Source organism: Passer domesticus, chromosome 17, assembly GCF_036417665.1.
Source record: "Passer domesticus isolate bPasDom1 chromosome 17, bPasDom1.hap1, whole genome shotgun sequence".
NCBI classification, from domain to species: Eukaryota; Metazoa; Chordata; class Aves; order Passeriformes; family Passeridae; genus Passer; species Passer domesticus.
Window position 1 is genome coordinate 6459126 of NC_087490.1, and position 16129 is coordinate 6475254.

The window sequence follows — 16129 nt, forward strand, 5'->3', positions numbered from 1 at the left end:
ATAGAAGTGCTCTGTGAAAATCCCATGGACAGGAGCCAACAGTTCCTGAGGGATAGAGATGCCTCTTCTACATCTCTATCTGCTCATGTGCTTGCTTTAAAAATATTTATAAGCAAGTTCCTGAACTGATGGAATTGCTTCTGTCTGGGGTCAGTTACACATTGTGGATCTGCCATTTGCAACATCACAGTGCTTTCCCCTTACACCTCTTTTCTCACCAACATTCACCCAACACGTAACCCACACTGGGGTTTATGGCACCTTGGAAATGTCTCTGTGGTGTCAAATATCTTCAATTTATCCAATACTGTCTGTGGAGCAGACAGGATTGAAGGGGAAATTCCACAATTCACTTCCCAGTGGCAGAAGAATCTCTGTAATGGGAGCAGCAGAAATGGAAAGCAGTCCTGATCTGCAGAGCCTTTGGTCGGCTCCCCCTTGCAGATGCTGCCACCTTTCCCAGGGGATCAGCACCATCCATTCCCCCTCTAAAGCTGTTCAGGACATTGGAGGGGCTCCCAGCTCTGGTGTGCTGTGCATAGATTTACACACCATAGCCTCTTCTGGACACATCCTGACCTCCTTGCTCCACAAGAGAATCTTGTCTGGCCGAGAGATCACATCACACACTGCAGGCTGAGACCAAGCTTTCCTGGGAGGCTCTTTGTTAAAATGGTCTCTTTCCTCTGCCACAAATAACTTGATGCATGAAGAGAGGGAGGGAGGTGACATGACCATGTCCAACAGCCTCCATTTGCCAGTGCAGACTGGGACCTTAATCCTCACTGTGACTTCCTTCTCCTTTCTTGTTTGTTTCGCTGGTGTGACTTTACCTTTGGTCTGAGCAAATATCACAGAGAAATCTCTTGTAAACAGGGGGACATGACATTTTTACAAGATGCATGCTTAGCTATTTGCTTTGGAGTCTGTAGACAATCTAGACAAAGCTGAACAAATGGTCTGTTTGCTTTTGCCCCTGGAGGGAGCCATGCTCTGCAGCTTGGCCAGGGTGTGTCACCTTGGCCCAGACTCTTCAGGTTTTCAGTAAGGGGAGTGCAGAGGGAATCACCCTCTGATGCCACACAGCACTATATGGGCTTGTTGTCACTTGATCAGGGTAGGAGGCAATTCAAGTGGAATACATGCCTGGCAGCCTGGAGTCCCAGCTCCTTTCCCTCCCCGGTGAATGGGTGACAAGTTACTGCTGTCCAGTGCTTCCTTCTTGGGAGTACTGTGGGGCTGTACTGAAAAACTTTGTCTGTTGGAGGTGGTTGCTCAAAGTGTATTAGAAGTTCAGATGTTTCCCAGCCAGCACCAGGCTTGCCCCTCCTCTGGGAGCACGTTTGCAAGAGGGGCTGCTTCTACCAGATGTACCTTCTCGAGACACAGGCCCTGGCTTTCCTGAGTCTCACTGGCTTTGCTCCATCATGTGATTTAATGGTCAAATAGTATTTTAGAGGCTTCAAGGATACTTCTGTAGTGTGAATAATGATAGAGGGATTAGAGAGGAGCAGCAAATAACACACTGAACCAGGATTAGTGAACCAGCAAGCTGCTGTGTGCCCTTGGACATCTTTCCACCATTCTTTGCCCTGGCTGCCTCCATTACTCTTCACTGATCTTCCCTGTTTAGGAGTGAACCAGTTCCTATTAGGCAGCTATATATTCCTAGTGTAGTGAAATACAAACTTGCAGTGGGGCCTCAAAATGTTATCAAAGTAACAATTTTTCAGTGTTCCTGATGCTGTTTGTTGGACTTGTACCTAAACCATCCACAGCAGCACTGGTTGTTTCCAGAGTGCATATAGGACAAATAAACACTGTCTGCTCCACTGCAGGGCCTGCCAGCCCAGCCCCTACAGTGACTTCAGAGACCAAGGACCTTCAGCAGGGCTTGCTGGAGGAGAAACCATTCTTTGTCACCGATGTCATAACTCAGCACGGTTGATTTATTGCTTCCTGAGTCCCTCTCTCCAGTTCCAGAGTTATCATGGGCCAGTTGTGGTGTGTGCTCTCTGGCTGGGTGACTTAAACCAGGACCAGTTCCTGTCATCTGCATCAAAAAGAAGGAGATCAGGTTTTATTAGAAACAGCATGTGGGCATTCTGAGCAAAACCAGTGTTGTGAGTTCCTCTGCCAGGGAGGACAAGGTGTGCAGCCATGTCAGGCTCCTTGTCACAGGCTCTGCAGAGCCAGGCCAGCTCAGGGCGCAGTCTGGGCTTACATGGTGCTCAGCATCCTGAGTGAGTGGAGAAAGAGAGACAGCCAAATAAGGAATAGATCAAACATTTTACCTTTTAGTGGAAAAAAGAAATTTTGCATCTAGCTGGAAATCTCCAGAGATAGCATCTTTTTATTTTAACCTTTCCCTTAAAAAGTATCTGCTCATCTCCCATCACTAAAAATAAATTAATTTGATTTTTTTTTTTTTAAAGCTAAACCAGAAAAATATTTTTTCTTGGACAGCAAATTAAATTCCTAACAACTTCCAAACCAGATACTTTAAAAAGCCACGTTTTTCCTCAAAGTGTAGAATACATAATACGTATCTGTGCTACAGCACCAATGTCTTTTTTTTGTGTGTGGGTGACATTCAGTGCAAATGCAAGTAGAAAGCTCATTTCCAGCAGAAGATCTGGCAGCTCTGATACTTATTGATCTCAGCTCCACTAAGGTTTGTCTTTATACTTATTTCTTTTCTTGGGGCAGATGGGCTTTCCCAGTTGAGTGTGGAATGTGCATTTATTGGTCCCACTGCCCTAGGGACTTTTAGCAAGGAAAGCAAAGAGGATGCCTGTAGACAAGAGAGGGTCTGAAAACACTCCTGGTAGGTTTGAAGGGATGAGCAGCATAGTTACAAAGTGAAATGGTTTTATATGACACGGTTGTCTGCGATTGCAGAGGGCTAGACTCAACATGCAGACGATCTTTCCAGCTCTGGTTGCCAACTTGGGCATGTCATTCGAGTTTGGCTCGAATGCAGCCTAGAGAGCCCCTCTCCACATTAGTGTCTGCCACCAACCTGCTTGGGCAAGTCATTTCCTTGCTCAGAGATGCTTGAAGAGGAAGTTGTATTGGCTTGAGTTGTACTTTATTTTTATAAGCCTGTGCGAGCTGCCGTGTTGACAGCCTATTTCAGTGTGACGTGTCTTCCTGGGACATCCACACAAGGGGTTGAGCCACTTGGACCTCGAGTGTAAAGGAGTATCTTGGGTGAAAGTGGTGATGGTGGAGACAAACTTCAAAGGCAAATCTTCCCCGCCTAGATGCCATCTGCTGAGCTTAGCAATTGTGTACGGGGCAACTCCCAGCAAGGCTTTGCCAGGCTTAGGCTTTCTCTTAACAACTATTTTTAGGGTTGATACTATAAATCCCAGTCTCTCCCTCTTGCTGCTGCTTCTTATCTCCTTAAATCATGCATAGTAGCAGCTGTTTGGCTCTACCTCTGACTTCTCCCTCCAAAGGGAAGGGAAACTATTTTGAAATGTAATCCTTTTCCTCTTTTTTTGGCTGGGAAAGACCTGACCTGCAAAATGTAGGCCACTGAGTAGCACCACCTTTTGGTACCTCCAAACTCCAGCCTGGCTGTGGGGTCAGGGGAGGATGGTGCATTGTGCTACTCCTGGTAGGTCCTGCAGAGCTCATCTGGGCAGGCGCTCAGGCTGCCAGCCCTGACCATGCTGTGCCAGGAACAGTGGCAGGAGGCAGCTGCCCACCAGCTCCTCATATTTGCTGGAGGCAAGCAGTCTCCTCAGCTGGGATGTGCTGTCCCAACACCTAGCAGACTAACTAGCTGACTGCACCCCAGGGGTGCTCTATGCTCCTCAGCCTTGGTTTCCTCCCCTCTGCCCTGGGACCTTCCAAGAAGCCCAGGAGCAGAGCATGCTCTCAGCACTGGGACTCACACTGGGAAGGTCTGTTTTGATTGTTGAGGTTTGGAGGAGTTCTGGGATTTGGGGCATTCACAGCACACGTCAGAGCTTGGCCTGTTGCGTCAAGCCCACTGTGTCACTCCGGATGTAGGGGCGGGTGCTCAGGTGTTGGGCCACCGTGGTTATTCCTTTTGGTGTCAAACTGTGATTCATGTGTTGCCATAACATCACTTCCCGTTAAAAACATGGGATAGTGACCCAGCTCATCTTCTGCAAAGCACCTGGCAAACGGCCCAGCTCCCAGCTCCCCTTCACCAGTGACCTGCATCTCACAGTGCAGGTGCCACCAGCCCCTTCCCCACAGCCTCAGGGCTGGTGGCTGGTTAAGGGTGGCTCATATGGCCCAAAGTGCCTGGCAGAGCGGGAGAAGAGACCAAGCCTGGGTGGCTCTCACGGCGTGTTTGGGAAGGGGTGTGTGTGCCTCATGGGAACGCAGGGGCAGGCTGGCCTAGGGGCTCACCAGGGTGCAGCTGTGGCTGGGAGTGGAGTTGGGTTTTTGCAGCCTCCTCTGCTACTGTTTGTTCAGCTAACACAGTTGCTTTCATTCAAGAGCTAAATCACAAGGGCATAATTTGCAAATAGCAACTGTATGTTAAATACTAATTTGTATGTACATGTTTGGGTTGCTTTCCAAAGTCCATTTATCATCTCAGGTCCTCTGCATCTGCTGCCATGAGGCTTTCTGCCAACTCAGCAGAATGGGAACTCCAGCTAACCCTGCTCGCACTTGTCTTGCTCCCAGCACCTCCGGATGAGAACTAAACATTGCTGGGACTGCCATGAGATGAGCCATAGCAGTGCTTGCAACATGTTGGGGTTTCTATCCAACAGAAAATGCTAAACATGTGAAGTTTACCTGGGCTTGCTGGAGTCTGTACCCATCTTATGTTGTCACTACTCTAAACTTGGAAAAACAGTCTAGAAAGAGTAGCTGGTTGAAACAATTAATTTCTCAGGACCTGTAAACTTGGTACAAATCGTGGATGTATAGAGAAGGTTGATGTGAGACCCTCAGTCTGTGCATCAGCCTGTGGATTTACAGTTCTGCTTCTTTCTTCTGCACCTCTCACCAAAAAGCACAACTCCACGTGGTGCTCAGCACAAGCCCAGAGCCAGCTGCTTGCCCACAGAGCTTAGCTGGAAAGTAATATCTGTACCAATATCTAACCTGGGCAGGTCCAAAACTAACTATGAGAAAAAACAGCCCTACTATAAAACAGATGGAGGCAAATTTACTATTATTTCCTAAAACCCATTTAGAATCAAATCAAAACAGTCTCTGATGTGTGTGAGTGTGCACTTGGTGTTAATTGCCAGCACCACCAGTTGCACAAAGCAGATCAATATGGCTGAGCACAGAGCCCATTTTCTGGGGAGACTGGCATTGTATGTGAGCTGGAATTTCCTGTGAACCAAGTGCCTCTGCAATAGAAAGAAATGTCCAGGAAACAGCTGCACACATGCAAAGCACTTTTACTACTTGCCTGATGTTTTCCTCAGCATCACTTTTTCATAAATTTTTTTAAATGCTTAAATCCTGTGCAAACAACCTTTTTCTCACCAACTTCCTGTATGACAGTAGCCAAGAGAAACAGCTTCATTTGGGGTGATCCATTTAAGCCACACATCATATTGTCTGGGAATTTGGGGACCAGGGATTATTCAGTGGAGGTTGAAAAATGTTAATATTTTATCAGCCACAGAGTAAACAGATAAAGCGGAAACCACTTTATATTTTTCTGAAATGTTAATAATGGGCTGATAATCTCCAAAGCCGACATACTTCCTGTGATTCAAAAGGGACTGCGTGTACTCAACATTCATGGTGTGGACCTGGCAAAAGATACACACCCTCTTCAAGAAAGGATACTGTTGGTCTGGATGGGAACGTGGCAAAGCAACCAACAAGCTGCCTTGTGCACTTTCTTCATGAAAATTGGAAAGCCACAGGGGAGAGCAGACAAGGGGACCAGCACCCATACATCACCTGCCTGACCCACACATCACCTTAGACCTGGGACCCAGCAACACTAGTTTTAAATCTAGAAAGACCTGTAAGTTGCTTGGCACTTGTAAAGATGATCTTTAATTATTTGTAAGTGTTGAATTGTGGAAGGACACAAAGGTTTGGACCAACCCTGAGTTATTACAATGAGATTCACAATGAGGTCCATGTAAAAGGCATCCCAGCACACATCTGCTGCAGGGCACTTTTGTGTCTTTCCCTTTGGCACTAGGCCACTCCAGGACCTGGCATCAAAGACCCCATGCACTGCAGGGCTGGAGCCAACAGCTGAGGTTCTCTTCTTCACTTGTCCCAAACAGGGACACCAGACCCTGCCCATGTGAGAGGGCAGAAAACACACAAATACCCTTGTATGAATCTGGAGAGCCCTGGCATGGGGAGGACAAACTGCAGGTCAGCTTTTGTTTGTACTTAATGACACTTGATCTGCAAGTCCAACATTCTAGCTCCTGAGAGGTCAAATTAGACTTTTGTTATAAGTTAATGTAGCTTTTAGATATATCTCCTAAGGAGGTGTATGTTGGTGCTCATATGCTATAGACTGGTTTTACTGCAGAAATGGGAGATGTGACTTTCCACATCAAGAACTATTTCCATTTTAGGTTTTATCAAGCCTCTACAAACCTATTCAGCTCTTATATCAGAGTGACTGTATTGAAATCAAAATAAATTTCTTGTATTTGGTATAGATATATTATTTCTTTGGCTTTGTATGTGGGAACCCTGATGCTTTTCTGGCAGAAGTTGAAAGTTTCTGCCATTTACAGACCTGTGCAAAAACTGACAGGTATGAAATTCCCTGCTGGTGCCAACTTAATGCCATTTTTCTTTTGCAATCAAGGATCTAAACACACACACAAATTTTCTATAACAATTGCCAAAGCCTGGGGGGTGTTCCAGTCTCCCCTTTCTCCAGGGTTTCACTGAGACTTGCCACTTTTTGACAACAGGCAATGTCATACTGAAAGACTAGAGCCTGAGCAGAACAAACCCTGCAGCCCTAACTGGCAGCACCAGATGACCTCCCTTTCAGGTTAGGCTTTTCCTCAGGTTTCTGCATGCACATCCCTGTGTCTTTATTCAGGATGTTCCCATTGCCAAGTGCAACATATAATAACTACTTTTCACTCTATTGATGGCACTTCCTCCAAATCACAACTAGATATCCTTCCACTTCCAACAACAGAAAAAAAGAAGTCTTCCCTTAATTTGTGGGTAAATATGGAGAAAATAATATTCTCTGGAGATCACAGTCACCACATTTTCCTTTTTTTGCTTTCAAATGGAATATAACCTAAGGACTTTGTCCTTTCTTGTCATTAAAATCCAGAATTTACCCATGTCATTTTGGTTTTACTACACAGCAGGTACATATTATCAGGAGCAATTTAAACGTAGTTTTTAAAATGCTGGGCAATTTGTAATATTACTTGGTAAAACTTTATTGTAATCAGTGTTTCATATGTCTTATCAACAAAATCTTTTGAGTATTATCCTTTTGTTGTTGCTGCTTTTTCAATGCAAGTTGTACAGGAAGGAAGGAGCCCCAGAGCTCCATTGCCCCTTGGCTGCTGGGGATGGATGGCTGCATGCTCTTCTCTGGTCCTTCTTGCCCACCTTCAGCTCTGATCCAGCCTGCCCAGTGCCCCAGGATCAGAAACAAAACTCCACCAAGAGGAGCTCAGGGTACCCCCACAGGGTTTGGTAGAAGAGGAGGTGGTTGAAAACACAACAGCTCTGTTGCATCACCGGCCCCAGGCAGCAATTCCAGGGAGCTGTGCACGCACAGAGGATGCCTGATGGGATTCCCAGACCTTCTGGCTCCCACTCTTGCCCACAGTTTCAAGTAAACAGTTTGATACACTTCCCTTTTCAATTCCTGTTTCCTTTTGCAGGCATATGGGCAACACAAACTCATATTCTTGAGACAAGAAGGCAAAACCAGCCAAATTGGTTATGCCTTAAAACACTGGTTTTTATTCTTTCCTTCCTTTTCCCCCTCTCCCTTTGCATGTGTGTTGCTGTTTCCACAGCAGTGACTAAATATTGACATGCAACCTTCACCAAACAAGAAAAACGAGCACATGAATAAATATGAACTGAAACTGAGGGCTTTCCAATGGCAGGGTTCACTGGCCTCTTCCAAATCATGGAAGAAAGAAAATGCCTACAACCCACCACCTCTGCTTGAGGCAGTGGGGCTTTCCAGGCTGCCAATCCACAAAATTCAGAGCTGCCTGCTGGCAGCACTGCGTGTGCTATTACTATGAATTTGAGGCTGAAAATGCTACTCCTATAAACTGATCATCATGGAAAGGCCTCTTCCCATTTACCCCTGAGTATCCATTGAGTATCCATGTGCATCTTGTGAATTTACAGTATTTGCAACAGTCTCCACCCATCCACTTGCCTGCATTCCCCAGCAGGTCTTTTCATTGTGTTACTTTTTAGAGATAAATCTTAGCTGAGATGCAACATCTGGTTTTCAGCAAGATCTTGATTTTTTCCCAGTTCTGCAGCTGGACTGGAGGCTGAGGGGGTGAAATTCTTGCTCAGGTTCAAAATATCAGGCAGGGGCTTAGGTGGGATTAGAGCCCAGGATGCTTAGAGTTCAGTCCTTGCCTTCAATAACCATTTCTCAGCCATGTGATCTCACTGGGTGCAAGAAAAACTTGTTCATGCATTGGGGTGTGTAATTCTGGAGCTGCATACACCAGCAAATGATTTGTCTAGAAAGAAATGTAACCAATCTCCAGTTAAAATTCAGCTTTGTGTTACCCTTGGCATAAGATTTGTTAGAGTTTAGGATCATTGGGATCACAACAGCTCAGAGACCAGGAGATCTATTTCATGAAAGAAGTCAGGTTTTAAAATTTGGTTTCCCTTCAAGCAAAAATGAACACTGAAAAAGTTGCAGCTTTCCTCAAAGTCTCTTCTAGGTTTCTCCTCGATAAATTACATAGATTATGTTCTACAAGCCCTTTGTTTTCTGTCATAGTTTCCAAACCTTGTGTCTCATTTAGACATAAATTTTTGAGTGTATCCCAAATTTTTCCACATCCTTTTGAAGAGTAGATCCAAGCAAGGACAGATATTCTAGAAGTGGTCTCACTAATTCCTCAGGCAAAGATAATACAATTTTAATCTCTTGATAGTCTGTTATTTTGGAGTTCAAATACTCTTAGCCACACTTTTGTACTGATTGTTTTGTGCTCCCCCATGCCCTTCTAATGTTTTTAGAGCTTCACATCTTGGAAATGGGACCTCCAGGCTTCACATTGGTTGTTTGATTTTTCATTTGGTCAACTTTGAGCGCATATTGATGAAACAAGCCAGAGCTTCATTCTTGGTACTGTACCACATTCCCTTATTGAGCCACTTCCAGTGTTACCCCTACTTAAATCTGCATTTTGTTCAAAATCCTTAAAAAAGAAACTGGATGGTATTTGGTCAAGGGCAGGATGCTATCAGAAACAGCCCCATTTCATCACAGTTTCTAATTTACAAATATTTTGTATTCTGCCAGTTCCTTAATTGTATTCAACTTAAGAAATGTTACACTGCTTTGTAGAGTGCTCAGTCTTTTTGTCAGTGTTGTGCAAATAAACCTTATGCCTTATAGAAAAATCTCTATATTATATCCGAGGTATTTTTATTAATGAAGTTTGTAATCAAAAAAAGTTCATTTGGCAAAACTTATTTTCTATACCATTACACTGACTGGAACAAAATATGCTGCCTTTACATTCTTCAATGCTTGTATCCAGTATCAGTCTTTTCACAACTGAACCCAGAACCAACATCCATTTATCTGAGTTAATACCACCTGGGATTTTCCATCTACTCCTGTTCAAATGTTGGCACCTTTTGCAATTCTCTTCAGTCTTGTGGAACTTCCCTCATGTTCCAAAATTTCCTTAAATGTAACAGTAGCAGGTCATACAGCTCCACTTCCGCTGATTTTAAAGCAGCTGATGCTTCCTATTGAAAGTTTTCCCTGGTTTCTGATGGACAGAGAGGATGCCATTATCACTGAAAGATAGAAATATGCCTTCTTTAAAAAAATCAGAACAGAAATAGGTACTTATGTGTCCTTCATGAGTGAGGAACTCATCCTTTTTGGCTATAATGGGTTCATTACTTCTGGATATGTTTCTTAGTTTTCTTGCTATTCTTACTTGAAAGGCCATTCTTAATTTCCCTTTCACCCAGATAACAGTGGTTATATTAATAATCCCAGTTAACTTCACTCCTAGCACCATTATCCTGGAGGGGCTTGGTTTCCATTACAGTTTGTCCTTGAATAGGTTTGATTAAGCATATGTTTAAGTGCTTAATTAAAATCTGAACAATCTCCTAACTCCAAAGTGGGACAAGTGGTGAATTTTCACAGCAGAACAAGTTCTTTCCTAAGAGCTTCATATTCAGTGTCTGTGCATGGCATGGTATTGTATTACCTGATCTCCCCTGGACTGCATGCTTCAATTATCTTTATTGAAATAGATCTTTCTTTAGAAATTAAGTACTTTATATATGCCACTTTGCACTCTTCATTTCAGGTATAGGTGCTTGTGCATAAACAACTTGTCCCACTGCCAGATTTGTGGGTTTAGACAAGTATGGGTAGGTGTGAGTAGGATCTGTCTGACTCACAGAAACATGTACTTTCATTAAATACCAACATGGAAGCCCAGCATTCAAAATGTGTTTCTGTTGAGTGCAGAGAGTAGTTTTCTGTAACAGGAAGTTTTGGTTTTGCCAAGCCAAGAAAGCTGTCTGAAGCTTATCTCATCTGTCTGATCATATCTTTCATTGAAAAAGGCATGGGTCTCCTTTCTCAGCTCGTGTTATGGCATAGATATCCACAGAGACTCTGAGCAATGCCCAGCAAATTTAATGGAGACAGGTATGGCTTCCTGTGTCTTGTACACCACTACAGGTGCTGCCTGTTGGAAACTTACCCAGGCTTTGCACAAGTGGGTAAACTCTTCTTTCTTAATCTTTTCCTAAAGCAGAGCCTTTGCCTCTTGCTGGTGTCACACAGACAAATCTCTGACTGTGGGTTGTTTGCAGATGATGGTGTGTCATTTACCACCTTAGGCCCACATGGGTGTTTTGCTCTGCTTGGCCACTGGCATTGTTGCAAAAGGGAGGATATCCAGAACTGTTTGCTGATACAAGTCATCGATAATCATGTGTGTAAAGTTCATGAATTTCCTGACACTTGCCAGTGTTTTCACATTAAGCCAGGGGCTGTCCAAATTCTTGTAAGTAATAAATCACATGCCTCACCCACCACACAACAGCAGAGCCAAGTTTATTGAATAAAATATTCACACGGTGCCTATTCATCTCCATGTTTTCAGACCCATTCAGGTGAGCACAGGCACCCAGTCAGGAGCTGGCTGCTGTTTGCTGGCTCAGGTGAGGCAGGCTGGCATTCCTGCTCGTCATTCCCTCCGAGGCCCAAGTGGCAATGGTTTCCTTCACGCCTTTGGAAGTGGGTTTTGCACAGGGCAGAAAGTAGCCAACAACCAACCTAAAGCTGCTTTCTGTATGTGATGAAGATGGAATTAGTTCATTTCTCTGCTTGCAAAGATTTTGTCACTAGCGTGTTCATCTCGGGCTCTGAGTTCTCTAGTCCTTTGTGCAGCTCTGTAGTCAAAGCCAACTGCCTGCTGCATCCCGTAAAGCAGACTGTCACAATAAAGATTTAACAGGAATATTATTGTCATTGGCTAGAAAAAAAGATGCTGTCTAAATGATTGTTTTCCTTGAGTATTTTAACAGAAGTTTTAGTTCAGCATGAAGAGCAGCTTTGCCTCCTTTTATAAGAATTGGCAGGAAGAGGTAATATTTTAGCTGACGCGTAATCTATCTTGACTCTATTGCTTTTTTATTGTTTGTCAGAAAGGCCCTGGGGGTAAACATTATTTCTTTGTCTGTTTTGGCTCTGGCGTTATGCCATGGACACATTTCTCACACCATGCATGTTTCTGCATACTGGAATAGACTGGGTGAGGACAAATTACTAGCTCTGCACACAAGCCTCTCAGGTGCCATTTTCACATCTGTGGAGAGGTCATGGAAGTCAGAGAGTGTAAGAGGGAACAGGCTGCAGGGAGCTTCCCAAGCTCCCCTAGAAGTTGTCAGCTGGCGATTTCACTTCAGCACCTCACACCTTGCTCCCAGCACTTGTGGCTGCAGAGCTGCAAAGCACTCAGGCAGCACTTAGGGAGGCCGGCCAGCCAGATGCTCTTGCTGTGTGTGTAGATGGGCCCGATGACTTAGCAATGATTTGCAGGTTCAGGTAAAACAAATTCTCTCACTTGATCTGCAGCATTTGATAAAGGAAGAGCTGACATACATTTTCAGCAAAGCTCTTGAGCTTTACAGTTTGGAGAGCTCATTTCCCTAGATACCAGCTCTGGAGTCAGAGTTCCTGGGATGCCAAACACACAGTGGTTGCTTAGTGCGTTTGTTATCATCCACACCTAATAAAAGCTTACAATTTTATGCCTTCCTCTGTTGCACCATCTCTCTATCACCTCCTCTGTGAGTTGTTGAGATGTTAAGTCTGTGCTTTCCTGTCTTCTTTGGTCCTTGGGGCTTATATGAGCAAATCTCTCTCTTAAACAGAATGTGAACATCCCCAAGGCAAAACAAGGTTTCCCATTCATCCGTGGAATGGTGTTTTGGATGGTTTTGTCTCCCATCACCAGGAGCACAGCAGCACAGACAGCTTCCCTTTCCCTCTCTGCTGCTTTACAAACGCTTTATATCTTGTCTGGCACCTTTTTGTCTTTTCTCTCATCAGAAGGACTGGAGGTCTCCTCTGCATGTGTAAAACTTTCCAACTTTGCTCTCAAACTTGACCTTGGTTGACAGGATGGAGGGATCTTATTTTGGGCACTGCTTCTGCTCAGCAGCCATAGCTGAGTCCCGCTGGGTGGATAGGTGAGAGGAGGATGCTCTCTATCCCTGCTGTCCTTACTCTGAGATGAGCAAGATCTGTGTGTCCAAACAGCTGAAAGAGTATTTCCTAAGAAAACCAGAGGAGGAAAAAGCCCATCTGTCTGTGGGATTGGTATTCACCAAAAAACCCAGTTCAAAACTGGCTGCTGACTGTGGATTACTGGGAGCCCTGGACACCTAACCTGGGATACTCTGCCAGCAGCTGCTATGAAATACGTTGATCCTAAGGGTAGGATGTAGTTGGATGTAGAATCAAATTGCTTTTTCACTTCACATATCTTCTCAAATCCCACTATGATTGTAGAGGGGCAAAGGGTAGGCAAGAACACCAAGCATCTTTGGTAATGCCTCAGTTCTTTTTTTTCACCTGAAGAGTTGGTGGATGCTGTGGGTGCCATATAAGCTGAACCTTCTCTCCAAGCACAAGGACAGAGGGCTCTGGGGTATATTCCATAAAACATCATCACCTAAAAACCCTACACAAATTCACACGTGTCTCAGTCAAATAAGACATTCCCAGCATCCTTCTGAGTATGTATTTAGTAGCAAGAAGTGTCAGGGGATAAAAATTAGTTCAGTTATTATGAAGCTCAAACCTCATCCATGAATATTCTTCATTATTTCTATTCACTGAGATTTTTTTCAAACAAAGTCATTTAGGGAAGTCCCTCTCTTCACAATAGAGATGGCAACAGGCATTTTATTAAAATGTAGCTGGAAAAACAGGCAGATCTACCATGCAGAATATAAACACTCATCCTTCAGACTGGTGTGCTGTTCCTGGCAGTGCCACAGACTTCCTGGGTGAGTCACAAACTAACCCTGCCCTGTCCTTGTGTGTTATGTGTGGTGACTATTGAGTCCAACGTGTCTCTGAGGAATGGAGCTTACAGAGCCAGCATCCATGTACCATCTGCTTAGATGCATCAATAATCTGCTTGGAGGTCTCTGTCTCTTGGGTACCCTGTGCTTTACTACACCTTGCAGTAGTAAGGCAGCCTCAGAGCAGTCCCACTTAGAAGCTTCCACTCTGTGGAACACAGGGTTACTCATTCCCCATTGAAAGCAGGCAGTGATGAGAGTAACAGGAAATGGGCCTTTACATCAGGGGGTTTCCTTACATGTCTTTTACTACATCCACTAAGCCTGCTTCCCTCACATCTGGCACATTGGTGCCTTCTAATCCTTAAATCAGCTATTATAGCAGGAATGGAGAAGAAATTGAAATTACAAAGGAGAATATGCTCAGAGATTCTCCTTTGTGGGGCTAAAAGCAAGGAGAGTGAAGCAGAAACTGGCTTTAGTATATTTGCTCTTTCAGGGATGGGTGTGAGTACTGGCTGTTGTTTTTGTTGAAAGCTCTGGGGGCAAAGGGGTTTTGTCAATGTTTTACAAGTCTCTGGATGGCAGTTTGAAACTGCAGCAAGAAATGTGATTCCTGGCTTAGCAGACAGGTTCTGCAAGTCAAACTTTCTGTTTATTTTAATATTTCAGGGATCCTCAATGTGGGTCACATGAACAGAGAGAAAGGGGGAAACTCCTCCTCCGGCATGACCACAGCCACAGAATTGTCTTAAAGGCGCCGAGTTCCTGTGAGCCACATGCCACCATACACTGTCCACTCCCCAGTGAGACCATTCCAGCAGGGAATTCCTGCTGAGCCAGCTCAGCTCCATGTATACATCTGGCTGTGGACTTGTACTGATACCAAAAATTAGTATGCTCAAGCTAAATGATAACCTAAAACTAAAGGACATTCAGCTGATGGGTTCTAATCATCTTCCAAGAGAAGTGAGAAAAAGAAATCCATTTTCCAAGACATTAAAAACTCTCCTGGCACCAGTGGCACACAGTAAGGAAGGGTTCTGTACTGGGGACTTGGGGTACACAAGGAATCTTTTCCATCTCTAATGCAGGTGCTTTCCTGAATCAACTACATAAATCCACCAGAGCCAACTGCAAAAATGTAAAAATGTATAACTTCTAGCTCTATCATTTGTGCCTCTGCCTGTTTCTAATTGTTTTAAATCCCAATTGCTGCAAGGAGCATGGAGAGTTTTCTCCAGTGACTGAGGGTACAGTGTGTTATCCCAGGACATGGGACATATCTGTGGTCAGCCCATCTTTGCAGTTGATATTCTCGCATGCAGGTTTTCTAGAGACACTCATGAAGGCTATGACCAGAAGGGCACTACCTAAGCTAAACTGTAGAAGTTTTTGCTTCCAGATCCTTAAACTGTTTTAGCAGCTAGGAAGGTTTTTGCTAGGGATTCCGCCATTGTGGTTATGATTTCTCCATATTTATAGGTAGAGGATTAAAATATTTGACAGATAGGCTGCTTCTGAAATTCCTCTGACTTGAAAATGGTTTTCAGAAGGGTAAATGCCAACTGGGCATTTGAGAGTGTATTGCTTTCAGAAGTGGGAGAGTTTCTTTTTTGAGGAATCACTTGATTTTTGTAAGGAAAGTTCTCCCCAGATCTACACTAGAGTGGCTTCTAGACTTTATGCAGTTTCCTGCAGAGCTATGTCTGTTTTGCATCTTTTCCTTCTACATCATGCTGTCCATTACCCTTTATGTTTCCTCACTGAATTTTAAGCATATTCCTGCCAAAGTGTAGCTATCTGCTGGGATAGAGTATACGCTCTTTTCATACAAAAGGAAAGGATGTGATGGCAAACTATGTGGCATAGCTGATACCACATGAAATATAAAGGAAGAATAACAGAGTCACGTAATCATTCTCAGAGAAAAAGAGCAAAGAATGAAGCACAGACCTGTTACACAGGAAAGATGAGCCAGTGAAATTATAATCTAGACTCCTTCACCTTGGCAAGTCAATTTGCTCAGACCATCTCACTGCATCCCTCTGGAGCAGCTTTTACTTTTGGGCTCCAAGCAATAGAAGGTGCTACAGTGACTGTAAAGGGAAGGAAGGTAGATCTGAGTCAAAGGAAGCACATGCATTGTCCCCATCCCCAACCAATCCCATTCCTCTATGGCAGTGAGTGATTGAAGAGCTTCATGATAAGGACAAAGGGGAGCTGCAATGTTTTGAATAGCGAGCGGAAATGCCTTTCGCCTTGATTAATCTGATTGAGTTCCCAGTTTGGAAAGGAACAGGGGGGCAGACCTGGGAATTCCAGTTAAACGAGGGAGAAAGGAATCCTTGTTCCCAAACAGGTAATTAATTTA